At 39.9% G+C, this 26,939-nt stretch overlaps 1 protein-coding gene across 1 annotated transcript in view; it reads right to left on the bottom strand.

The window, feature by feature from the left end:
- CENPP (centromere protein P) overlaps positions 1-26,939 on the bottom strand; it is a 223,929-nt gene that overhangs the window by 11,456 nt on the left and 185,534 nt on the right. The window lies entirely within an intron of this gene.

The following is a 26,939-nucleotide window of genomic DNA, read 5'->3' on the forward strand; positions in this document are numbered from 1 at the left end:
GAGTATAAAATTATGTCCATTTTAAAAATAAGAAAAAAAAAAGGCTCAGAGACTTGCAAGGCTGCTCCAATGACCCCAAGCCCAAAGTAAAGAAGCCAAGCTGAGCTGGCCTCCTGACCCCAATGCCTTTCTCGAAGCAAATTTCAGGTGACCCACTAAATTAGGAAATTTAGAAAATTTAGAAAATTCTAGGAAATTAGAATCTGTCCTTTGGCTATTTTATCTTTAAAAAAAAAAGCTTGACTTTGTTGGCCCACATCCTCTGTTTCCATTTTCTCTTATTGCTGGGCGCATAATCCACCTTGGACAGTTGTGCAAGCCTCTGGGGTCCTGGGGCCCGAGTTCCCCTCCAGTCCATCAACACGATGTCTCTCTATTCCCAAATAAAGCTAAAGTTTCTGCAGGTCTTTTCCATTTCTTTGGTCAGCCTCAGCCTCTGGTATCAGCTCAGTGCTGATCAGAGTGAGGGAGGTCAGAGTGAATTCACCCTAAAACCAATAAGGCTTATAGGCTTCAGGGACCAACACCCCCCTCCTCATACATGGGCTCCTTTCAAGACCCTCTACTGAATTTTTATTTTAAAAACAAACTTTAAAAAAAGAGTTTTAGACTGACAGAAAAATTGGGAAGATAGTACAGAGTTCCTATATCATTAACATCTAATATTGGTGTGGTATATTTGTTACAATTAATGAACCAATCTTGGGACATCACTTTTATAACTAAAGTCTACACTTTATTCAGGTATCTTAGTTTTTACTTAATGTCCTTTTTCTCTTTCAGGATTCCCACCCAGGATCCCACATGACATTTGTGAGAGAGAGAGGAAAATTCACCTAGATTCTTACTCTATACACCTCCTTATGTCCTGCCATGGGTGTAAGTATTTTGCTTATTATTATTATTGTTTTTAATAAGGGGCTCCCATTTTTCCCTTAAAGACTCAAGAGAAAACGCATAGTTGTTTTTGGGGTCTTAGAATAACACACGTCTTGTCATCTGGCCACAAATGATATAAGCATCCCCTTCAGGACTGGGCAGTAGGAAGGGGCCAGCTGATCCTGGGCTTGACTTGAGACTCAAAACAGGTAACAGGAGAGTAGCAAACATGGAAAATGCTTTCATGTATGCATTTCTCTACAGACCATCCATGAACTGGCAAAACGCATTCTGTAACAGTTCAAATTTTCAGCATGGAATATCTCTTAAATTGATTGAGGGCAGAAGGATTTTTTTTGCTGCCTTGTCCTGAAACTGCTTTATTCTCCTAGAGGAGCTCTTTATTTATTAGTTTTTTAAATGTTTGTTTATTTATTTAGGCTGCTCCGGTCTTAGTTGCGGCATGCGAACTCTTAGTTGTGGCATGCACATGGGATCTAGTTTCCTGACCAGGGGTCAAACCCGGGCCCCCTGGACCACCAGGGAAGTCCCTAGAGGGCCTGTTAAGTAAAAGTATTTCAAGTTCATCCTCTCATACATCATGAGGCCTACACACATGATGAACTTGGATTGACTAATTCATTCACTCAGAATGATTTGCAGAGTGTCTACTGTGTGGAGCTATTGTGGACTGTAGACCCGTTTTTCTTTGCCTGGCAAGCTTTCTTATTACCCCTCCTCTGGTAACAGACCTGTCCCTGTTCACAGGATTGGCTCAGGTCATCACAGACTGTCAGCTCCTCACAAACAGCATATGATGTGTCCTGGGCCAACTGACAGGTAGATGCTGGGAGGACAAAATCTTTTCCTACAGGGGTTGCTCAGCAGACAGCCTCTTCCAGGTTGTATGAGGCCCGTGTGTTGTCCAGAGAACCAGCAGAGAACCGTGCAGAGATGAGGGCCTCACAATGGCAGGGAAAATCCTCTTATCTTGGTGTGATCCCCAAACGCAGGCAACCTTTCTTTGATTGTCTGAACTACTCCAGCCCTCTACTACTACTGGAGTGACTAACTTTCCCTTTTTAAAAAAATATTTATTTATTTTTGGCTGTGTTGGGTCTTTGCTGCTGCATGCGGGCTTTCTCTAGTTGCGGCGAGTAGGGGCTACTCTTTGTTGTGGTGCGTGGGCTTCTCGTTGTGGTGTCTTCTCTTGTTGCAGAGCACGGGCTCTAGGCACGTGGGCTTCAGTAGCTGTGGCACGCCAGCCCAGTAGTTGTGGCTCACGGGCTCTAAAGCACAGGCTCAGTAGTTGTGGTGCACAGGCTTAGTTGCTCCGCGGCATGTGGGATCTTCCCGGGCTAGGGCTCCAACCTGTGTCCCCTGCATTGGCAGGCGGATTCTTAACCACTGCACCACCAGGGAAGTCCCTAAATTTCCTTTTTTGCTAAGCCAATGTGAGTTAAGATTCTGTCCCATCCTCTGTCACTTGCATTGAAAGAGCTCTAATAAAAACCACGGGCACTTTGTTAAATGCTGGGTATGTCCTGAACAAAATAACACTGAGCATCAGGAAACTACAAATAAAAACCACACACCTGAATGGCTACAAACAACTGACAAAAGCGGTGTTGAAACTGAATTGAGCAACTGGAACCCTCACACCCTGCTGGTGAGAGTATAAATGGGCACAGTTACTTTGAAAAACTGTTTGGCAACACCTCAAAGCTGAACATACATCTACCCTAAGATTCAGCAACTCTACTCAACATAAACATGTACATGTGTCACCAAAAGACATGCACACAGCAGCACTATTTACAATTGCCAGGACCTGGAAGGGCCCAGGAACAGAATACTGGGTGAATGCTTTGTGGCTTACCCACAGGACGGAAGGCTACATGGCAACAAGGGGAATGATCACCAGTTATACTCCACATGGACGGACCTCATATGGACACCGTATGCAGTGACAGGTGCCAACCCCATCCTGTGGAGTCCTGTGGCAGGTAGGTGGGCCCTGGCCCTGGCGGTGTGGAAGAAATGACAGAAGGGAGCACAGGGGCTCTGGGGGCTGCTCTTTGCTCTGCTTCCTCTTCTGGCCAGTGGTTCTATGATTTTGAAAGAAATTATCCAACTGTATATTTATGATGTGTGCCCTTTTCTGTGTCTATATATTTCAACAAAAAGTTAAAATACAAAAGACAGCATCCCTGAGCCCATGAAGCATACGATCTAGTGGAGAAGACAGACATTAAACAAGTAAATACACGAATGCCTCCCCTCTGCCACTGCCATCCAGCGTGGAGAATGCTTTGTTCTTTTCTTCATCTGGAAGCTCTGTTGCCATCAAGATTACTTTGCTGTCTCTTTTGCGTCTTTTCCAACTCTGTCATGTCTGTCCTGAAGAGCAGTGACCATAAATGCATGAAATATTGTGTACAGATGTTCCAGGATTTGGGACAAAGAACATAAAATCTATTTTCTTTTACCTGATCTTCCTAAGTTAAGACTAGCAATCTGCAAGCCTTTCTTTTTTTTTTTTTTTGCGGTACGCAGACCTCTCACTGCCGTGGCCTCTCCTGTTGCGGAGCACAGGCTCCGGACGCTCAGCGGCCATGGCTCACGGGCCCAGCCGCTCCGCGGCATGTGGGATCTTCCCAGACCGGGGCATGAACCCATGTCCCCTGCATCGGCAGGCGGACTCTCAACCACTGCGCCACCAGGGAAGCCCCCCTTTCTTGATGTAGAAGTATCTGAAATATTGTTTTGGGAAGCAGTCAGTATGCCTTTTCTTGGGTCACAATTAATAGCCAAGGGCACATCTTTTTGTTTTTTTTTGGTTGCTGCGCAGCATGTGGGACCTTAGTTCCCTGACCAGGGATTGAGCCCGCGCCCCCTGCAGTGGAAGCTCGGAGTCTTAACCACTGGACCACCTGGGAAGTCCCCAAGGGCAGGTCTTTTGATAAGTATTTTCTGGATTTTTTTTTTCTTGAAGGTCTTATCTTATGCACAGTAAACTTTTACTACTTGTATGTGTGCTCTGGATAATGTTTTCAGTGCATTCCCACCCTCTGGGTATTTCAATGTGTGGAAATGCTTAAAGTTGTCTGAAAATATGGAGATCTTACTGTTGACTCCCTCTTGGGTCATTTACACAGAAGTGCAATTGTTTAACACTTTTCTCTTCTGAAAATATGGTCACATGATTTTGTTCAACTGGAATTAGTTGAATCACATTTGAAATAAAAAAGGGCCAAAAGCTGCAGCTTAGAAATTTTTGTTACATGAAAATTTTACTTGTAAAGACATTTGTTTGAACGTTTATAAGCTTTCTACTTATCTTTCCTAATCTCCTTCTATTAAAGTTCAGCTAACTTGTACATTTAAATAATATTTGAAGAAACATACTAAGTTCCAGAGGCTGAGGCTGACCAAAGAAATGGAAAAGGCCTGCACAAACTTTAGCTTTATTTGGGAATAGAGAGACATCGTGTTGATGGACTGGAGGGGAACTCGGGCCCCAGGACCCCAGAGGCTTGCACAACTGTCCAAGGTGGATTATGCGCCCAGCAATAAGAGAAAATGGAAACAGAGGATGTGGGCCAACAAAGTCAAGCTTTTTTTTTTTAAGATAAAATAGCCAAAGGACAGATTCTAATTTCCTAAAGGTCATACTTTAGCCTCAGACAAACACATATTCCATGCTGTTTTAAATATCAAAAGCTGTAAGCAGAGCATTTACACATTTGTAACAGAAAGAGGGTTCTTTATTTACAAGTGCCATAAGCACTGAATACTAACCAGATGTAGTTTACTGCCTCTCATAAAGAAGAAAACATACAGAGACGAAACCAAAGTTTGAGCTTGAAAAAAGTCTTAAAACAAGTGGTTAACAATTTGTTATACTAACAGAACTAGAGAAGTTGAAAGCCCTTTGCTGAAGCATGCCTCCACTGACACACTGTTAGTGAACTTGCTTAAGCAGGGCCCTCTTGTTTCTTCCAAGAGCACTTGCAAATATATGGGCTTTTCTGCCCACACCTTTGTATGTGAAAGTGATGGTGTTCTGGTAGGATGTTCCTAAATGACTGGCCTGAAGACCCTGACTTATGCAAACATGGTTATGAATGTCTGAAATCATTTAATTAATTACAAGAGGAAGGTGATTACCTCAAACATGCTTTTCCGAAGTAACCAATCTTCAAGTTCTTGAGGCAAAAAATATAATTGGCCTTTTCTTTTGGGGGGTGGGGTGGGCAGTGATGGTGATACTGTGCAGTTCATGTTTATCAGAAAAATACACTATTTTAAACATGTTAAAAACACTGTAATCAAAGATTGGATAAAGACTAATAGAGTCAGGAAATGTGAACATATGGTTATTTTCAATTTAAATTACAACTAGACTTTGTAAGATAAGGTAGTTTAGAAAGGCATTCAACAACAATTTGAACTATCATAAATAGCTTGAAGTAAAATAGTTCAGTGTGAAAAACAGATCTGCAGGATGCTTAGTTTGAAATCTACCTTAAAACCATACAAAACCACTTCAGATCCACTAGAGTACCTATTATAAAAAAGACAGAGAGTGGCAAGTGTTGGTGAGAATGGGGAAAGTGGAAACCTCAGGCATTGTTGGTGAGATGTAAAATGGCACAGCCACTTTGTAGAACAGTTTGACAGCTCCCTTTTTCCTCTTTTTAAAATGTCCTTTATAAATTCTGAGATGATATATTCACGTACAAAGTAAAGTTATAATTGTTCCTTTAAACGCAGTCCCTCTTTTCACACAGAATCCTGTCATTCAAATCTTTCTGCACTGGGACAAACAACTGAGGATATCTGACAAGGTAATAACATTCTTCTCTTTAAATATAGCATCTATTTCATTCTCTCTGTCTGGAACTCTTATTAGATTACACTGAACCACCTAATTCCATGCTTCTTAACTGAACTCATTTGTTTTCCATCTAATTATCTTTCTGTTCTTTGGGTGGTTTCTTCAAATAAATCCTCTAATGTTCTCTTTAGTAATATTTAACATGTTGTTTGACTTATCCACTGGTTTCTAAATTTTTAAAATTCTAATCACATTTAGAAAATTTAGAGTCAATTTGTTTCTTTTTCCAATAGGCTTTTGTAAAAAACTGTCCTATATTTTAAATTAGATCTATTTGTTTAGTTATTACTTTGATATCTTAAACCTTGTACTTTTTGTCCAGATTGTTCTATAATTCTCACTTAACAGAAGTTTGTTTTATACAATTAATGTATAATTTAAAAAATATTTTATTTATTTATTTATTTTTGAGCTGCGTTGTGTCTTAGCTGCGGCATGCAGGATCTTTTGTTGCGGCACCCAGGCTCTTTGATGTGGCACGTGGGCTTCTCTCTAGTCACAGCACGCAGGCTCTGTAGTTGCGGCATGTGGGCTCTTTAATTGTGGTGCGCGGGCTCCAGAGCGCATGGGCTCAGTAGTTGTGGTGCACGGGCTTAGTTGCCCCGCAGCATGTGGGATTTTAGTTCCCCGACCAGGTATCGAACCTGCATCCCCTGCATTGGAAGGTGGATTCTTAACCACTGGACCACCAGGGAAGTCCCAATTAATGTATAGTTTTTTAATGTGCACTTGCTTCATCTGGGGTCATTTTTGTCTGTGACAGTTATGTATGTGTGAGAATTTCCCTCCAGGGAAGTTTCAGGGTGGCTTCTCTCAGAGCCTGGGGGAGTCCCTGTATCTACAATTTATATTCCTTTCCAGATTTGGGCTTCTACCTAGCCCACACGTAGGCAAGGTAAACTGAGACCTTGTATATATCTATGTCAGGGATCTGAAGAGGTGAGTTTCTCCACCTGCCAAGTTCCCTGCAGCTTCTTTGGGGTGGCTGGCACTCTTTCCTCTTCCTTTTTCAACTGACGGAAGTCTTTGAGGCCCCAAGCTCTGGGAGGAGGATCCACCCCAGCATCTGATGCAGCCCAGGCTGTCCTCCGTCTCTGACCCAGGGCCCAGATCTGCTCTGAGATGCTGTGGGCTGGCCAAAACCAGCTCCTGCTCTCGCTTTGATTTTTCTCCTTATTTCTGGCTCTCAGGACATTTTTACTTCTTTCTTTTGAGCTTGACTATGTACTTAAAACATGTTGTACTTAATCCAGAATTTCTGTAAGATTAAAATGGCAGGGGAGGGTACATATGGCCATCTCGGCCTGCAGTATTTCTTTTTTTTGTTTTTTTTTTGGCCGTGCCATGAGGCATGAGGGATCTTAGTTCCCCGACCAGGGATCAAACCTGTGCCCCCTGCAGTGGGAGTGTGGAGTCTTAACCACTAGACCACCAGGGAAGTCCCTGCCGTATTTCTTTAAGTCTCCTCTTGCTTTCTTTTTGGTGAGAAATATCACATTTTCATTTCTCTTTAATTATACAAGTAATTAACAAATGCATTCTCACTTTAAAAATTAAATGGTTAAAGCTAAGTTAAACTCTTCTTTGATGTAAGCCCAATTCTAGTCTCCAACCCTCTCTCCCCAGATGAGTATCTTGCAGATCTCTTCTCATATTACAGATCTCTATGGACCCACAGCAAATAGGAAAGTTACACCTCAATTAAATATACCTCAATAGAGAAAATTTAATAAATACAATCATACTATACCATATTGTTTTCGCATTTCTTTTTTCTTTTTTTTTTTTTTTGTGGTATGTGGGCCTCTCACTGTTGTGGCCTCTCCTGTTGTGGAGCACAGGCTCCGGACATGCAGGCTCAGCGACCATGGCTCACGGGCCCAGCCACTCCACGGCATGTGGGATCTTCCTGGACCAGGGCACGAACCCGTGTCCCCTGCATCGGCAGGCGGACTCTCAACCTCTGCACCACCCGGGAAGCCCTGCATTTCTTTTCTTCACTCAACAATGTGTATTGAAGAGCTTTTCCTGTGAAGATAGAGTTGCTGTGTTCTTTTTAATGACTGTGTAGTATTCCACTGTGAATAATTTTCAAGGGTGTGTCAGCCTATGAGGGAAAACTTCCTCAAAGGAAGGGGGTGGGGCTTCCCTGGTGGCGCAGTGGTTGAGAGTCCGCCTGACGATGCAGGGGATGCGGGTTTGTGCCCCCGGTCTGGGAGGATGCCACATGCCGCGGAGCGGCTGGGCCCGTGAGCCATGGCCAGTAAGCCTGCGCGTCTAGAGCCTGCGCATCCAGACCCTGTGCTCCAGAATGGGAGAGACCACAACATCAAGAGGCCCGCGTACCGCAAAAAAAAAAAAAAAGGAAGGGGGCACTTTCAGAAGAAGGAAGGGAATGTGCTGGGCACCAGACAACTGATGTCCACCCTCTACTACCACGTCCTACCAGGCACTCATTGCTACATACTCTAAGTATGGTGTTGAGACCATTCCACAGACCATGATGGACACCCCCCACCAAACTTGGGGTCAGATGTCAACATTGATGGTTCCACACATTGCAAGAGGGTGTGAAGAGATTTATTACTCACATAATGAGGATTCTGGGAGGGAAGGGCAGCTAGTGTCCAGCTGTGGATGACAGTCATGAAATGAGCCAAGTTGGTACTGGGGGTGGGGGGCAGTGGAGTGGTGAGGGAGAGTCCCTGAGAAAATATGAGGAAGCAGGATTAATTACAGTGGTTTGATTCAGTCTTTGATTCCTATCTGATATGGAGCATAATGCTTGCATAGAGTTTATGATGGTTCAAGAAACTGAACTACGATGGATCGACTTGGAGGGCATTACACTAAGTGAAAGAAGTCAGACAGAGAAAGACAAATATGATATTACTTATATGTGGAATCTAAAAAATACAACAAACTAGTGAATATAACAAAAAAGAAGCAGACTCACAGATACAGAGAACAAATGAGCGGTTACCAGTGGGGGCATGGGGAGAAGGGTAATGTGGGCGGTACAAATTTTGGGTGTAAGATAGGCTCAAGGATGTACTGTATAATACAGGGAATATAGCCAATATTTTGTAATAACTGTAAATGGAAAGTAACCTTTAAAAATTGTATTAAATAAATAAATAAACTGAACTAAGAAGAGTCATTGAATTGTAGACAGAAAACATGGTCACTGCTAAGTGCTTGATCATTGCTAATTCTCCCTTCCGAAGACGTAAATAAGCCATTTTCAGCATGAAAGCAGTTAAAATTTACTTTCACTGTTCTGAATTACAGATATCAAATGGCATACCAACATAAATAGATGATGGCATGGCTCCTCCTGCAATCATGCTGGTGATTTTATAGTGAAAATATTGTTTGTTTCACTAAAGCCTGCTTGAAATTTGTCAGTTTAAAAGCAAAACAACTCTCAACCAGAGAGGAATTTGCTTTTTGTGTGTTATAACAAATGGTTTTTAACCACCTCTAAAAAAGAAAAAAAAAAACCTCTCAGTAATTTAAGTATATATTCAGAAAAAATTAAACAAAACAACCACAGTCCTTGAACATTGTATATAATAATTAAAGGACAATTCTCATGAGAAAGAGCTAAAAATTATATAAAATCTCAATAATCGGGACTTCCCTGGTAGCCTACCAATGCAGGGGACACGGGTTCGATCCCTGGTCCGTGAAGATCCCACATGCTGCAGAGCAACTAAGCCCGTGCAACACAACTACTGAGCCTGCGCTCTAGGGCCCGCATGCTGCAACTACTGAAGCCTGCACACCTAGAGCCGTGCTCAGCAACAAGAGAAGCCACCGCAATGAGGAACCCACGCACCTCAATGAAGAGTAGCCCCTGCTCGCCGCAACTAGAGAAAGCCTGCACGCAGCAACAAAGACCCAACGCAGCCAAAAATAAATTTTTTAGAAAATCTCAATAATCACTTATAAGTATTGTTATAAATGAAACAAACTAAAAAGAAATAATCAGTAAATATTTACTGACAGATTAATAGGCACAAAGCTTGCCTTAGGCTACACAATAGAGCACTCCAACAGTATAAAGATGTTCTTTTCAGGAAGTAAAGATAAATACATGCTGATTGAAGAAAGTTATATTAAATTTTAATAACTTTTCTCTTTCTTACAAAAGCTTTACCTGGGGTTGTCTATGTGAAAATACTTTTGTTAAATATGTTTAACTCTGTACTATATTATATCACCAACACCCAGCCAAGCTTTTATGACCTGCACTTGCCCTAGAGATCATAGTTGATAGGACTAGGGGTGAACACATGACCCAAGCTGGCTAAATCAGGTTTTCTGGAAAAATCTGAAATTGAGGGCCATACCACCAATCTGGGAAGTTGCTTGAACTGAAGGTAAATAGGCTTGGGTTCTTTGAGATGGGCCATTGGCCACATTCCTGTCAACACAGTGGGAGCTGTCCTGCAGAAGGCAAGACCTACTGAGAGGAGAATGAAGTGAACATACAGAAAATGGTAGAGATGATTTAACTCAGAAAAAGAAAGCAAGATGAGAGTCCGTGAGGACTGCCTGGACCATGAGGGTGACCTCATTCCTGGTCCCAGGCCCTTGGGAATCCTTAATGCCCTTCAGTAAGAGGGTATTCTCAGTGTCCTTTCAATACACCCATGTTGTACTTAGGCTTATTTGAAGTTTCTATTACTTGCAATCAAAATGTATTTACAAACAAAATGGTTATTTCAATTCCATTAGTGACAATAAAGAGTATGGGATGGATGAGGGAGATATTTTTGCAGAAAGACTATCTAGGTCATCATGAGTGAACATAGATATTAAAAGAGAGGCAGAATCAAGCTCTGAATTATTTGTTCTTTGCCTTTGGTCAATCTCCTCAGTCCTGAAACAGTTCTTTTTACACAATTTTTCCAGCTTTACACTTGTTTTCCTATGGAGAAGATTCAGTGACCTCTTCATTCTGCCATATTTGGAAGTTCCACCACAAATGACTTTTTAAATTTTATTTAAAATTTTTTTATCTCTTTGCCTCTTTTTGATTAGCTTTTAAAAATTTTGCTTTTTCCCATATATTAGTTGGGATGTCACATGCTCTATTTCTATATGTCAAATGGTTACCTTAGATATTTTATCATGCATACTCATCAAAGTCCAAATTAATCCATGTCTCAATCCTCCTCACGAACAAAGGACTTTACAGCATTTTAATTTCAGTCACACTTGTACTTTTGAATTCTAGCTTAAAAAAAAAAAGACTTCCCTTGACATTATTATGACTTTATTATATGGTCACTGTTTGCTGTATTTACCATATTCTTTGCTCCTATTGCTTCTTACATCTCAAACCTTCTTAGATCATTTTCCCTCTGCCTGAAGAATATCCTTTAATTCTAACATGAACATCTGTCAGAGGTGAATTCTCTCAGTTTCTACTTGTATGACTTTCACTTTTATTTTTTCCAAATTTTATCGAGATATAATTGACATATAAGACTGTATTAGCTTAAGGTGTACCATGATTTGATATATGTATATATTACAAACTGATCACTGCTGTGACATTTTTATGCATATTTCTGTATACACATGTGCACACATTTCTTTCGAATATATACCTAGGAGTATGTGTATCTTCAACTTTTATAGATAATATCAAAGTGTTGGTACCAATTTACCGTCAAACAGCAGTATATGAGAATAGCTATTGTTCCATATTCTAACAATTGGTACTATCAGTCTTTTTACTATTAATCATTTTGGTGGGTGTGCAATGGTATCTGATGGTGATTTAAAATAGATTTTCCCTCATTTGACTAGTGGAGTTGAACATGTACATGCATTTATTGGTCATTTGAATTTTGGGATCAGTCTGTTCAAATTGCTTGCCCATTTTTCCCTATCAGTTTTTGGAGTTCTTTACAAATACTGCCTGGGATATACCAAATTCTCAATAAAACACACTTGCCATATAAACTACTTATGATTGATTTTGCCATTTAATGTACCAAGATATATCCCATATCAGTAAACACAAATCTACTTTGTTATTTTTAAGGCAATAAGGCAAGCCATTGTATAGATACACAATATATTGTGACTTAACCAATTGTCTATTGATAATCTTTTAGGTTATTTGTAATTTTTCACTATTTTATATACTACAATGAATATCCTTCTAAGATATTTTTGTACATTTTTAGAAGCAGAATGGTTTAATGTTGAGTAAAGGCTGATAAAATGACCTATATAAAAAAATCTATCAATTTATATTTCTACCAACAATGTGTAAAAGTGCTTATTTTGGAAAGAGTTTGAAAATTCTCTTCTCTTAGTTCCTGTAATTCTTGTTTTGTTTATGGTTTCCTTTGCTGTGCAAAAGCTTAGAAGTTTGATTAAATCCCATTTGTTTATTTTTGCTTTTATTTCTATTGCCTTGGGAGACTGACCTAAGAAAACATTGCTATGATTTATGTCAGAGAATGCATCACCCAGATACCAAAACCAAAGATGCTACCAAAAAGAAAATTACAGGCCAATATCTCTAATGAATATAGATGCAAAAATTCCCAGCAAAATATTAGCAAACTGAATCCAACAACACATAAAAAAGGTCATACACTACAATCAAGTTGGACTCATCCCAGGGTCACGAGGATGGTTCAACATATGCAAATCAATCAATGCAATACACCATATCAACAAAGGAAAAGAAAAAAACACAAACGATCATCTCAATGCAGGAAAAGCATCTGATAAAATTCAACATCCATTCATTATAAAAAATCTTACCAAAGTGGATACAGAGGGAACATATCTCAACATAATAAAAGCTATTTATGACCAACCCACAGCCAACAAAATAGTGAACAGTGAAAAGCCTTCCCACTACAATCTGGAACAAGACAAGGATGCCCAATCTCACCACTTCTATTCAACATAGTATTGGAAGTCCTAGCCACAGCAATCAGACAAGAAAAAGAAATAAACCAATCCCTTTTAAAATCACATCAAAACAAAACAAAACAAAAAAACCACTTAGGAATAAACCTGACCAAGGAGGTGAAAGACTTATATACTGAGGAACTATAAAACATTATAAAGGAAACTGAAGATGATTCAAAGAAATGGAAAGATATCCCATGCTCTTGAATTGGAAGACTTAATATTGTTAAAATGGCTATCCTAACCAAAGTAATCTATAGATTTAATGCAATCCCTATCAAATTACCCATGACATTTTTCACAGAGCTAGAACAATTAATCCTAAAATTTATATGGAACCATAAAAGACCCAGAATTGCCAAAGCAATCCTGAGGAAAAAGAACAAAGTTGGAGGCATAACCCTCCTAGACTTCAGACAATACTACAAAGCTACAATAACCAAAACAGTGGTATTGGCACAAAAACAGACACATGGGTCAATGGAACAGAATAGGGAGCCCAGAAGTAAACCCACACACCTATGGTCAATTAGTCTTCAACAAAGGAGGCAAGAATATAAAATGGGAAAAAGACAGTCTCTTCAACAAGTGGTGCTGGGAAAGTTGGACAGCTGAGTGTAAATCAATGATGTTATAACACACCCTCACACCATGCACAAGAATAAACTCAAAATGGCTTAAAGACTTAAACATAAGACATGTCACCAGGAATTCCCTGGTTGTCCAGTGTTTAGGACTCTGCACTTCCAATGCAGGGGGTGCGGGTTTGATCCCTGGTCAGGGAACTAAGGTCCCACATGCTGTGCAGCACAGCCAAAAAAAAAAAAAAAAAAAAAGAGACCATAAAACTCCTAGAAGCAAACATTGGCAAAACATCCTCTAATTAGGTCTTGAAATCCCCCCTACCCTCATAGAGAAATCTTCTCCCTCTCTTGAATTATTGTAATCATTTCTTAAATGGAGCCCTGTCCCTAGACTTGATCCTTCCACTCAATTCATAAGCCAAACTACAGAGTTATCCATCTATTGATAAAATGCCACACTGGTTATGCTCCTCTCCTGTGGCCTTTGGGTAAAGCTCCAAACCTCCAACATCCCTTTTAGAGCCTGTGGAGATCTGGCTGCTTCTCTCCTGCACTCAGTCCTCCACACCTCACAATCACTTTCGCTTCCCAAAAGATGCCAGTTTCATCAGGCCTTTCTCCTACACTATCCCCTCTGGCTAGAACATTCTCTCTTACCTTATCCCTCTGTATACAAACTCTTATTTAACTTTTAAGTTTCAGTTTAAATATGTCTATAGTCAAATTTAATCTTAGGTTTGAGATGACTCCTAGACATTGAAACAGATATGTCAAGAAAGCAGCTAGAAACTTCCAGCATACAGATGGTAATACAGATGATCAAACTCACCTGGAGAGAAATTATAGCTAGAGAAGAGGTTTCAGGCCTGAGATCAAGTCGATGAAGAGGAGGAATCAGCAAAGGAGATTATTAAGTGAGGCAAAGGAGTTGGGCTGTAAAAACCAAGAGATATGAGTGTTGGAAAGAGGGGAAGAATCATTTCTGCTGAATGTTGCTAAAAACTGCTCTGACAGCTCCAGATGGGTATCTCCTGCATATTTCCAATACCACCCCACAACCCAGCCACAGAAGTGATCATACTGTTTAATACCAAGGCAGCCATTTGTCTGATCCCTTAGTAGTAAGAACTGACTTTAATTGACTGTAAGTAAGAACTCTGTCAACCTTATTTATCGTTATAGATTTCAGCAGTGAGCTCAAGATGCACTCAGTAAAAAAAAACTTGTTGAATGACTTAATCACCGGCACACATACGTGTAAGTCCTCAAGGAATTTACATACATTTGGGGAAAACATATGGAAACCACTATTTATAATACAAAGCAGGGTGTAATCAGTGCTGGCAAAGTAGTACAGCCAGCGTGCAATGGTTGAACTGTGGAACGGGAGAAAGCTTCCTGGAAAAGATGTTACTGAAGTTAGGGACTGAAGAAAAGAGCAGGCTATCAGAAAGTGGAGCCTTGAGGTTCTTTTTTTTTTTTTTTAACATCTTTACTGGAGTATAATTGCTTTACAATGGTGTGTTAGTCTCCGCATTATAACAAAGTGAATCAGTTATACATATACATATGTCCCCATATCTCTGAGGCTTGAGTTTTTAAAACAATAAAAAATTGTTGTTAATTACCCAATTGTGGCAAGGCAGAGATTATTTACATATGTGCCTGTGAGTGGCAACACTCAAACTCTTCACTCTGGCAGAAATGTAGGATAAAGATGAGCATTGTATTTTAAAATACTATTATTTATGCATTAGTTATCTGAACAGGGTATGACCATGGATAATTTTAGTCTTCTTTACATTTTCTAGCAATTTCTAAATTTACTATTCTGCTATAATTTGCAGAGAGGGGTTTAGTTTTATTCTTTCTAAGACCAGAGTTTCATCTGGGCAAATTGAGAAAAGAACTTAATTCAAAAATGATATCTTTGTACATACACAAAAAAGTCAGTAATTTCCAGAATACTATTCATAAAAATTCCACAAATCTTAGAAGAGTTTGTAAACTGCATTCACAAATCTGGCAGAATTAAAATTAAATTTCTGTTTAAAAATGGAAATACAACATAATAAATGAAGTTAACATTAATTTTTTCCTACTCTTGGATGCTGAAAGATTCTAATGGAAATGAAAAAGATGAGATCACCCACCAGTAATGGGGAAAAAATGAGGCCATGGACAAACACACTATGTTTTGATTTATTAAACCACAAGCAAGCTTCACTTTATCCCCCATGAGTGATGGCTTAACCGGTTGCCAAAGTCTTCTTTTCCACTAAATACCTTTGTAAATATTGTGGTTACTCTGATTTATAGCCACCTCCTTCAGACAGTGTATCAGTAGAAAAGAATCCCTTTCCCAACAAATGTTAAAACTACCATCTGTGTAATCGTCTCACAAACCTCACGCTATGCATGGGTTTCAGGGTTTGCAGGAGGAAAATTATAGGAAAAGACCAGTTCTGGAGGCTCTGTCTGCGGTGATTCATCCCAAAGTGGGAATGCCATATCCAGAACGCCAGAGAGAAACACCTGAGTTGTCAACAGGGGACTTTTTTAAAGATAAGAACCTAGTTCCAGAGAAGGATGTGACTCACCCAGTCCTCCCTGGGAGGCAAGAGGCCAAGATGAATTCTGGCCCTGATGCCTCTGAAGTGATGTTTACCACGTCTGCTCTCCAAACACTCAGGCAATCTGGTTTTCATCTCGAAGGCGTCTGACTCCTATGGCTTTATGGGTGTGTGGAGCCATAATGGTGATGAGAGTCGGTTTCTGCTGATGTGGGCTGCAGAATATAGTTCTACCCATCCTTCCATTTCTGCTGGGGGAAGGAGCACTGCAGGGGCAAGCTGTAAAGTGACTTTGCTTGACTGTTGTGGAAAGAAAGAAATAAGACTAACTTGAAGTCACTCTTAGTTCTCCCATTTCTCAGCAAGTCAGGCAAATCATTTAACTCTGTGAAGCTTTAGTTTCCTCATTTAGCCTCTGTAATACTTCAGCTTTCTTCCTCTGTAAACTGGAGGATAACAAGGTACATCACTGGGTTGAAGGATTTATTGAGCACTGTGTCCAGCAGAGAACTAGGCGTCTGGCACACAGTGGAACTAGTTAATGCTGCTGGTTCCTTTGTTTTTCTTCCATCCCCATCATGTATAGGAACAGGAGAGGACCTGATTCTGCCAATGCACATACTAAAAATGTCTATTCCTAGGTTATTTTGCAACTCTACAAAACTATCTAAGTGTTATAATAACATGCATTATATTTTTAGCTTTGAATGCACACTCTTACGGCAAAAAATGACTTACTGTAGTTTTTAAGAATGGAAATTAAACCATAAATACCAAATGTATTTTCTTTGCACAAAATTTCTCCTCTACAAAATTTAACCTAAACTCTCTTGAACTCTTGTCAGAATATTACAAGTGTTAAAACAGGTTAGTTTGGATAAGCAAAACAATATCCTGGCTATAGGGACATAATATAAACTCACATCTCCTTTCAAGCCTAAACTTAAATAAACATCTATAAAAAGCAGAGACAAAACCAAAATTTAAAACGTCTCTGAGCAGTAAAACCAGCAATTCGGTAAATCTTGCATTTCTGTATTTCCATGAGTTATTTACAATAAGGAATACAGTAGGAATAACAAATTTTGGAGGGTAGATAGTACATCTTGTTATTCTGGATGTGCTGATGCAACGTGTGGGAGAGATCTAAGCCAAGTTGAACAAATGGAAGTTGGCAATTTGAATATAAAGCTCAGGAAACAGTTTAGAGCTTAGAATAGATCTGTAGCTTATTGGTATATGTTAAAGCAATGTGACTACTGCTCATTTATGTTTGCTTAACGGATGAACAAGATCGTGAGGGAGAGTAAGGACAGATAGAGAAGAGGGCTATGGAGGATGGGGAACATCATTGTTTACAATGTGTAAGTGTGTGGGGTAAGGGCAGTAAAAGATGATGAGAAAGAAAGTAAGCAAGATAGAAGTAAGAACAGACTGACTTCCAAGAATAGGGCAATCAATAAGAAAATGACAAAAAAAAAAGAAGGCTGATTAGATAGCTTCTGAGGGCCACTGGACATTTGAGAGGACACTTTCACAACAACCATAAATGCCACAGCAGAATCGCAGTAGTAGCAGAATTTGTTAAGGAACAAATGGGAAGTTGAATACATGGAGGCATTTCCTGTAGATATTCTTTTAAGAAATTAAGGAGAAAATGAGAAGATAAAATAGATGGCAGTTTGAGGACAGCCAGACAGGATATAGTAAGATTCTTTCTGGCTTACAGAAGCTGAATATATTAGTAGGTGAAGAAGAACAAATTATGATTATGCAAAATGCCATGTTACTGATTCAAGGACACCAAGATTCCATTGAGACACAGTCACTGCCATCATTGAACACCTGGGCATGAATGTTACACTCTCGAGACAGTTGAGTCATTTAGGTTTAGGTCATGAATACAAAAGAATGGATACCTGGGAGGTGTGAATTCATACACAAGACCAGACTGGCAAATATTAAAGGTCTCCTCCCGATCCACAGATAAGTTTATAAAGATGCTGCCTTCAGTCATGTATGAGAACCTACTTGCTTCACACACATTTATTTGCTGTACTTTTTGTACCCAAATCAGATTATTTCAGAATAGTTTCCTTAATTTGTATTACACTACAGTAGCACTTCGCTTATCTCAAGAGCAAAGTACATTTAGAAACATATGATATCACAGAGGACATCATTTTTGGGAATTGTGGTGTATCACATAAGCACTACACCTAAGTCCTTACCATATGATTTCTCCACTCAGAATATTTTCTTCTCTGAAAACTATGGTTTCCACTCATGATATTTCTTAGTTTGTAATCCTAGTCCCACACTTAGACCTGGGTGAGAGTGTGTCTCTGGAGTCTCTGAAATGGGCTCCACATTGGTCTTCCTCTGGCTCTCCCCTTCCCACTAAGCAAGGGGCCCACATGCTTTCTTACAGCTAGCACCTCCCCCTCAAGATCATGCTGTGGGTATGCACCTAACACCCCAGAGTTTCCTGCCCTAGTGTCTCAGTTTCCAGGGCCCATGCAGGCCTCTTCCCTGGCTCTATCACCCTAAGGACATACCCAACTGCTAGTGTGAGCAACCCTAGGCCCAAAGGGTTTGCTTGTGTGCAGTTGAGGAGGAACTTGGAAGCATGGGCTGGGTGTCCACACAAGCAGGTCAAAACTTGGGGCAGAACATGACATGGGGTAGGAGGGAAATGGCCACCATCCTGCTCCTTCCTGAGCCACCATATTCCTGTGGAGGCAAATTCTGAGAAGTTCAGCTTTCCAGGTAGTTATAAAGGATGCTGGACAGGGTAAGAGAATGGAGCCCCAACATAATTTATTTAACTATTTCCTAGCTTGGTTTATAATTTTGCACATTTGTAATATCATATATGAACCTTCACCCATACTCTTGCCTTAATCCCTTCATCCCTTCCAGCCTCCCCAAATGATTGTTCCTGCAGCACAATAGGAAATCAAACTAAGATGAAATGAAGAAATGATAGGCCCTAGGAACACTTGTTATATCAAATGTAATCTCTTACACTTTACTCAAATCTTAATACAAGGAACGGCACTAATTCATTAGATTTTTCCCTTATCAAGACTCAGCAGGGACTTCCCTGGTGGTCCGGTGGTAAAGAATCCACCTTACAATGCAGGGGATGCAGGTTCAATCCCTGGTCAGGGAACTAAGATCCCACATGCCGTGGGGCAACTAAGCTTGCGTGCCTCAACCAGAGCCCACGTGCCGCAAACTATAGAGCCCACGCGCTCTGGAACCCACGCACCACAACTACAGAGCCCACACGCCCTGGAGCCTGTGAGCCACAACTAGAGAAGAGAAAAGGCGCATGCCACAACTAGAGAGAAGCCCGAGCACCACAATGAAGAGCCCGTGCACCACAGCGAAAGATCCTGCATGCTTCAGTGAGGATCCCACATGCCGCAACTAAGACCTGATGCAGCTCCAAATAAATAATAAAATAAATAGATAACAATCTTGAAAAAAAAAGACTCAGCACCCCAACATCCTCAAGTGGCATCATTCGTTCACTTGAGTTTGTCTCCACACCTAGAAGTAATGCAGAGAAACCCATCAATGTGTCCTCTGCCCGGTATGCTAAGCATGGGGTTGCAGGGTCTGTTCTAGAGATCTGGGAGTTCAAAGGAGGGATGCAGAATTAGTAGACTGGAGGACCCATGGACAGAGAATCTGACCTAGAACTTGCCTCTGTCCATGTCACCTGTTTTACTAAGAATGGCCTCTGATCAAACTCTGCTCAGGGAGTGAGGGAAGTTCCCAGAGACGGGTGGACCTCTATGGTCCCTGTGGTCTGACAATGCCATCTTAAGAAGGCAGAAGCAAAGACACATGGAACCTTAGCATTAAAATGATATCATCGAGTCCATATATCCCTGGGATAAATCCCACTTGATCATGGTGTATGATTCTTTTAATGTATTGCTGGATTCAGATTGCTAGTATTTTGTTGAGGATTTTTGTGACTATGTTCATCAGTGATATTGGCCTGTAATTTTCTTTTTTTTGCGGTATCTTTTTCTGGTTTTGGTATCACAGTGATGGTGGCCTCATAGAATGAGTTTGGGAGTATTCCTTCCTCTGTGATTTTTTGGGAATAGTTTCAGAAGGATAGGTGTTAACTCTTCTCTAAACGTTTGATAGAATTCGCCTGTGAAGCCATCTGTTCCTGGACTTTTGTTGGCTGGGAGTTTTTTTTTTTTTTTTTTTTTTTGCCGCACTGTACAGCATGCGGGATCTTAGTTCCCTGACTAGGGATCAAACCCGTGCCCCCTGCAGTGGAAGCATGAAGTCTTAACCACTGGACCACCAGGGAAGTCCCAGTTGGGAGTTTTTAAATCACAGTTTCAACTTCAGTACTTGTGACTGGTCTGTTCATATTTTCTATTTCTTCTTGATTCAGTCTTGGGAGATTGTATGTTTCTAAGAACTTGTCCATTTCTTCCAGGTTGTCCATTCTTTTGGCATATAGTTGCTTGTAGTTGTCTCTTATGATCCTTTGTATTTCTGTGGTGTCCACTGTAACTTATACTTTTCCATTTCTAATTTTATTGATTTGAGCCCTCTCCCTTTTTTCTGATGAGTCTGGCTAAAGGTTTATCAATTTTGTTTATCATTTCGAAGAACCAGCATTTAGTTTCATTGATCTTTCCTACTGTTTTCTTCGTTTATATTTCATTTATTTCTGCTCTGATCTTTGTGATTTCTTTCCTTCTACTAACTTTGGGTTTTGTTTGTTCTTCTTTCTCTCATTGCTTTGGGCATAAGGCTAGGTTGTTTATTTGTGATTTTTCTTGTTTCCTGAAGTAAGACTGTATTGCTATATACTCCCCTCAGAACTGCTTTTGCCACATGTCCCATAGCTCATTGTGCTTTCGTTTTCATTTGTTGCTAGGTTATTTTTTGATTTCCTCAGTGATCCTGATCCATTGGTTGTTTAGTAGCATATTGTTTAGCCTCCACATGTTTGCGTTTTTTCAGTATTTTTTCTTGTAGTTGATTTCTAATCTCATAGAGTTGTGGTTGGAAAAGATGCTTGACATGATTTCAATTTCCTTAAATTTACTGAGGCTTGCTTTGTGGCCCAGCATGTGAACTCTCCTGGAGAATGTTCCATGTGCACTTGAGAAGAATGTGTAATCTGCTGCTTTTGGATGGGATGCTCTATAAATATCAATTAAGTCCATCTGGTCTAACATGTCATTCAAGGCCTGAGTTTCCTTACTGATCTTCTGCCTGGATGATCTGTCCATTGATGAAAGTGGGGTGTTAAAATCCCCCACTATTATTGTGTTACTGTTGATTTCTCCTTTTATGTCTGTTAACATTTTCCTTATATACTGAAGTGCTCCTATGTTGGGTGCATATATATTTACAATTGTTATACCTTCTTCTTGGATTGATCCCTTGATCATTATGTAGTGTCCTTCTTTGGCTCTTGTAACAGTCTTTATTTTAAAGTCTATTTTGTCTGATACTAGTACTGCTACACCAACTTTCTTTTGATTTCCATCTGCATGGAATACCTTTCTCCATCTCCTTACTTTCAGCCTGTACGTGTCTCTAGATGTGAAGTGGGTTTCTTGTGGACAGCACATATATGGATCTAGTTTTCGAATCCTTTCAACCAGTCTATGTCTTTTGGTTGGATAATTTAATCAGTTTACATAAGGTAATTGTTAATATGTTTTTATTGCCATTTCGTTGTTTTGGATTTGTTTTTGTAGGCTTTTTTTCCTTTCCTGTTTTGTTTTCTTGTGATTTGATAACATTCTTTAGTGTTGTGTTTGGATTCCTTTTATTTATTTGTGTGTATACCTATTAAAGATACTTGATTTGTGGTTGCTATGAGGTTTTGATATAGCAGTCTATATACATACATAATTGTTTTAGGTTGCTGATCTCTTAATTTCAAATGCATTTCCAATATCCTGAATTTGTGCTCTCCTCTTCTCAAAATTTCTGGTTTTGATATCATATTTGTGTGCAGATGATTTCCTACCTTTACTTTATGTTTGCCTTTACTGGTGAGCTTTTCCATTCGTAAATTTCTTGTTTCTAGTTTTTCAATATCCGTAAATCAATCAGTGTGATACATCACATCAACAAATTGAAGAATAAAAACCATGAGATCATCTTAATAGATGCAGAAAAAGATTTTGACAAAATTCAACACCAATTTATGATAAAAACTCTCCAGAAAGTAGGCATAGAGGGAACATATCTTAACATAATAAAGGTCATATATGGCAAACCTACAGCTAACATCATAATCAACAGGGAAAAGCTGAAAGCATTTCCTCTAAGATCAGGAATAAGACAAGGGATGTCCACTGTCACCACTTTTATTCGACATACTTTTGGAAGTCCTAGCCACAGCCATCAGAGAAGAAAAAGCAATAAAAGGAATCCAAATTGGAAAAGAATAAGTACAACTGTCACTGTTTGCAGATGACATGATACTATACATAGAAAATCCTAAAGATGCTATCAGAAAACTACTAGAGCTCATCAATGAATTCAATAAAGTTGCAGGATACAATATTAATACACAGAAATCTGTTGCATTTCTATACATTAACAACAAGAGATCAGAAAGAGAAATTAAAGAAACAATCCCACTTACCGTCACATCAAAAAGAATAAAATACCTAGGAATAAACGTACCTAAGGAGATAAAATACCTGTACTCCAAAAGCTATAAGACACTGATGAAAGAAATCAAAGATGACACAAACAGTTGGAAAGATATACCATGTTCTTAGATTGGAAGAATCAATATTGTCAAAATGACTATACTACCCAATCTACAGATTCAATACAATCCCTATCAAATTACCAATGGCATTTTTCACAGAACTAGAACAAAAAAATCTTAAAATTTGTATGGAGACACCAAAGACCCCCAGATAGCCATATCAATCTTGAGTAAGAAAAACGGAGCTGGAGGAATCAGGCTCCCTCACTTCAGACTATACGACAAAGCTACAGTCATCAAAACAGTATGGTATGGGCACAAAAACAGACATATAGATCAATGGAACAGGATAGAAAGCCAGGAATAAACCCACACACCTATGGTCAATTAATCTATGACAAAGGAGGCAAGACTATACAATGGAGGACAGACAGTGTCTTCAACAAATGGTGCTGGGAAAACCAGACATCTACACATAAAAAAATGAAATTAGAACATTCTTTAACACCATACACAAAATTAAACTCAAAATGGATTAAAGACCTAAATGCAAGACTGGATACTATAAAACTCTTAGCAGAAAACATCGGCAGAACACTCTGAGATAAATCGCAGCAACATCTTTTCTGAGCGGTCTCCTAGAGTAAAGGATATAAAAGCAAAAATAAATAAGTGGGACCTAATTAAACTCAAAAGCTTTTGCACAGCAAAGGAAACCACTGACAAAATGAAAAGACAACCCACAGAATAGGAGAAAATATTTGCAAACAATGTGACCGATAAGGGATTTGCCTCCAAAATTTACAAAGAGCTCATGCGACTCAATATCCAAAAAACAAACAACCCAATCAAAAATGGGCAGAAGACCTAAACAGACATTTCTCCAAAGAAGATATACAGATTGCCAACAAACACTTGAAAGGATGTTCAACATCACTAATCATTAGAGAAATGCAAATCAAAACTACAATGAGATATCACTTCACACCGGTCAGAATGGCCATCATCAAAACATCTACAAACAATAAATGCTGGAGAGGGTGTGGAGAAAAGGGAACACTCTTGCACTGTTGGTGGGAATGTAAATTGATACAGCCACTGTGGAGAACAGTATGGAGGTTCCTTAAAAAACTAAAAACAGAACTACCATATGACCCAGCAATCCCACTACTGGACATATACCATGAGAAAACCATAAATCAAAAAGAGACATGTACCACAATGTTCATTGCAGTACTATTTACAATAGCCAGGACATGGAAGCAACCTAAGTGTCCATCAACAGATGAATGGATGAAGAAGATGTGGCATATATATACAATGGAATACTACTCCGCCATAAAAAGAAATGAAATTGGGTTATTTGTAGTGAGGTGGATGGACCTAGAGTCTATCATACACAGTGAAGTAAGTCAGAAAGAGAAAAACAAATACCATATGCTAACACATATATATGGAATCTAAAAAAAAAAAAAAAGGTTCTGATGAACCTAGGGGCAGGACAGGAATAAAGACGCAGACGTAGAGAATGGACTTGAGGACACGGGGAGGGGGAAGGGTAAGCTGGGGTGAAGTAAGAGAGTAGCACTGACATATATACAGTACCAAATATAAAATAGATAGCTAGTGGGAAGCAGCTGCATAGCACAGGGAGATCAGTTTGGTGCTTTGTGACCACCAAAGGGGTGGGATAGGGAGGGTGGGAGGGAGATGCGAGAGGGAGGGGATATGGGGATGTATGTATGCATATAGCTGATTCACTTTGTTATATAGTAGAAACTAACACAACATTGTAAAGCAATTATACTCCAATAAAGATGTTTAAAAAATACAAAAATGGAAGTATTTAGAATTAAATATATTAAAAGATGTATACAGTCTCTCAAAGAAACTTATAGAACATTACTGAACACAACTGCTTACTTGAAGGAACACCGACAGGTTAACTTTTTGATAATTTGGGAACAAAATGAAAAATGACATAATGGATGGCATAAAAAAAAAGAATCCATGAGTTCATGCTGATAGCAAAAACATTCAAAAGGAGGGTGGGAAGGATGGAAAGCTCTTCTTCACAAAAGAATGCCACCAAATAAGAAATGAATGATGGAATTTCAAACCACTGTTTTGCAACCTCCATAGTAAGAACTGATCTGCAATGGATGCTAAAATCATTAGGTGAAAGATTATAGGGAATAGATTGTGTCATATAATGTCATCCAGTAGGTTATTTATTAATTTCAAAGGAAAAAGGTCCCTTTTCAAAGATGAGATTTGGCAGACATCACCTTAGTGAGGAGATCAAACTTAACATCAGGAATAATGAGACATCAGATCAAGTATGTTCTGAGGTCAGCACTGAACAGGGAACAGTACCTTTCATCCAATACATCTGCCAAAAACTTTAACCAAAATCTAATCATGAGGAAAGAATAACCTATCCAAGTTAAAGATTTACAAAACAATTTACAAAACGTTGTTCAAAAATGTCAATGTCATGAAAGACCAAAAAAGACCTAAAAAAGAAAAAGAGAGAGAGAGAGAGAGAACTGGAGAACTGCTGCTTTAGACTGATGAGACAAAACATGTCGGGACTTCCCTGGTGGCACAGTGGTTAAGAATTTGTGGGCTTCCCTGGTGGTGCAGTGGTTGAGAGTCTGCCTGCTGATGCAGGGGACACGGGTTCGTGCCCCGGTCCAAGAAGATCCCACATGCTGCGGAGCAACTAGGTGCCACAGCTGCTGAGCCTGTGCTCTGGCGCCTGCGAGCCACAACTGCTGAAGTCCGTGCGCCTAGAGCCTGGGCTCTGCAACAACAGAGGCCACTGCAATGAGAAGCCCACGCACTGCAATGCAGAGTGGACTCCGCTTGCTGAAACTAGAGAAAGCCCGCGCACAGCAACGAAGACCCAACGCAGCCAAAAATAAATAAACAAATAAATAAAGATACATGTCAACTAAATTAAAAAAAAAATGGGCAGAAGACCTAAATAGACATTTCTCCAAAGACAACATACAGATGGCCAAGAGGCACATGAAAAGATGCTCAACATCACTAATTATTAGAGAAATGCAAATCAAAACTACAATGAGGTATCACCTCACAACTGTCACAATGGCCATCACCAAAAAATCTATACAATGAATGCTGGAGAGGGTGTGGAGAAAAGGGAACCCTCCTACATGGTTGGTGGGAATGTAGATTGGTACAGCCACTATGGAGAACAGTATGGAAGTTCCTTAAGAAGCTAAAAATAGGGCTTCCCTGGTGGCGCAGTGGTTGGGAGTCCGCCTGCCAACGCAGGCGACGCGGGTTTGTGCCCCAGTCCGGGAGGATACCGCATGCTGCGGAGCGGCTGGGCTTGTGAGCCGTGGCTGCTGGGCCTGCGCGTCCGGAGCCTGTGCTCTGCAGCAGGAGAGGCCACAACAGTGAGAGGCCCGCGTACAGCAAAAAAAAAAAAAAAAAAGAAGAAGCTAAAAATAGAGTTACCAGATGATCCAGCAATCCTACTCCTGGGCATATGTCCAGAGAAATCCATGGTTCAAAAGGATACAGGCATGCCAATATTCATTGCAGTGCTGTTTACAATAGCCAAGACATGGAAGCTACCTAAATGTCCATTGACAGATGAATGAACAAAGACGATGTGGTACACATAAACAACAGAATATTACTCAGCCATTAAAAGAATGAAATAATGCCATTTGCAGCAACATGGATGGAACTGGAGATTATCGTACTAAGTGAAGTAAGTCAGACAGAGAAAGACAAATATCATGATATCACCTATGCGGAATCTAAAAAAAAATGATACAAATGAACTTATTTACATAACAGAAACAGACTCACAAACTTCGAGAACCAACTTGTGGTTAGCAGGGGGGAAGGGTAGGGGAGGAGGGATAGATTGGGAGTTTGGGATTGACATGTACACACTGCTACATTTAAAACAGATAACCAACAAGGGCCTACTGTATAGCACAGGGAACAGTGCTCAATATTCTGTAATAACCTAGGGACTTGCGTGGTGGTCAGTGGTTAAGACTCCATGCTCCCAATGCAGGGGGCCCGGGTTTGATCCCTGGTCAGGGAACTAGATCTCACATACCGCAACTAAATATTCCACATGCCACAACTAAAGATCCTGCATGCAGCAATGAGGATCCTGTGTGCTGCAACTAAGACCCAGAGCAGCCTAAATAAATTCTGTAATAACCTAAATGGGAAAATAACTTGAAAATGAATAGATACATGTACAACTGAATAACTTTGCTGTACACCTGAAACTAACACAACATTGTTAATCAACTATGCTCCAATATAAAATAAAA

Source organism: Delphinus delphis, chromosome 6 (genome assembly GCF_949987515.2).
Source record: "Delphinus delphis chromosome 6, mDelDel1.2, whole genome shotgun sequence".
NCBI classification, from domain to species: Eukaryota; Metazoa; Chordata; class Mammalia; order Artiodactyla; family Delphinidae; genus Delphinus; species Delphinus delphis.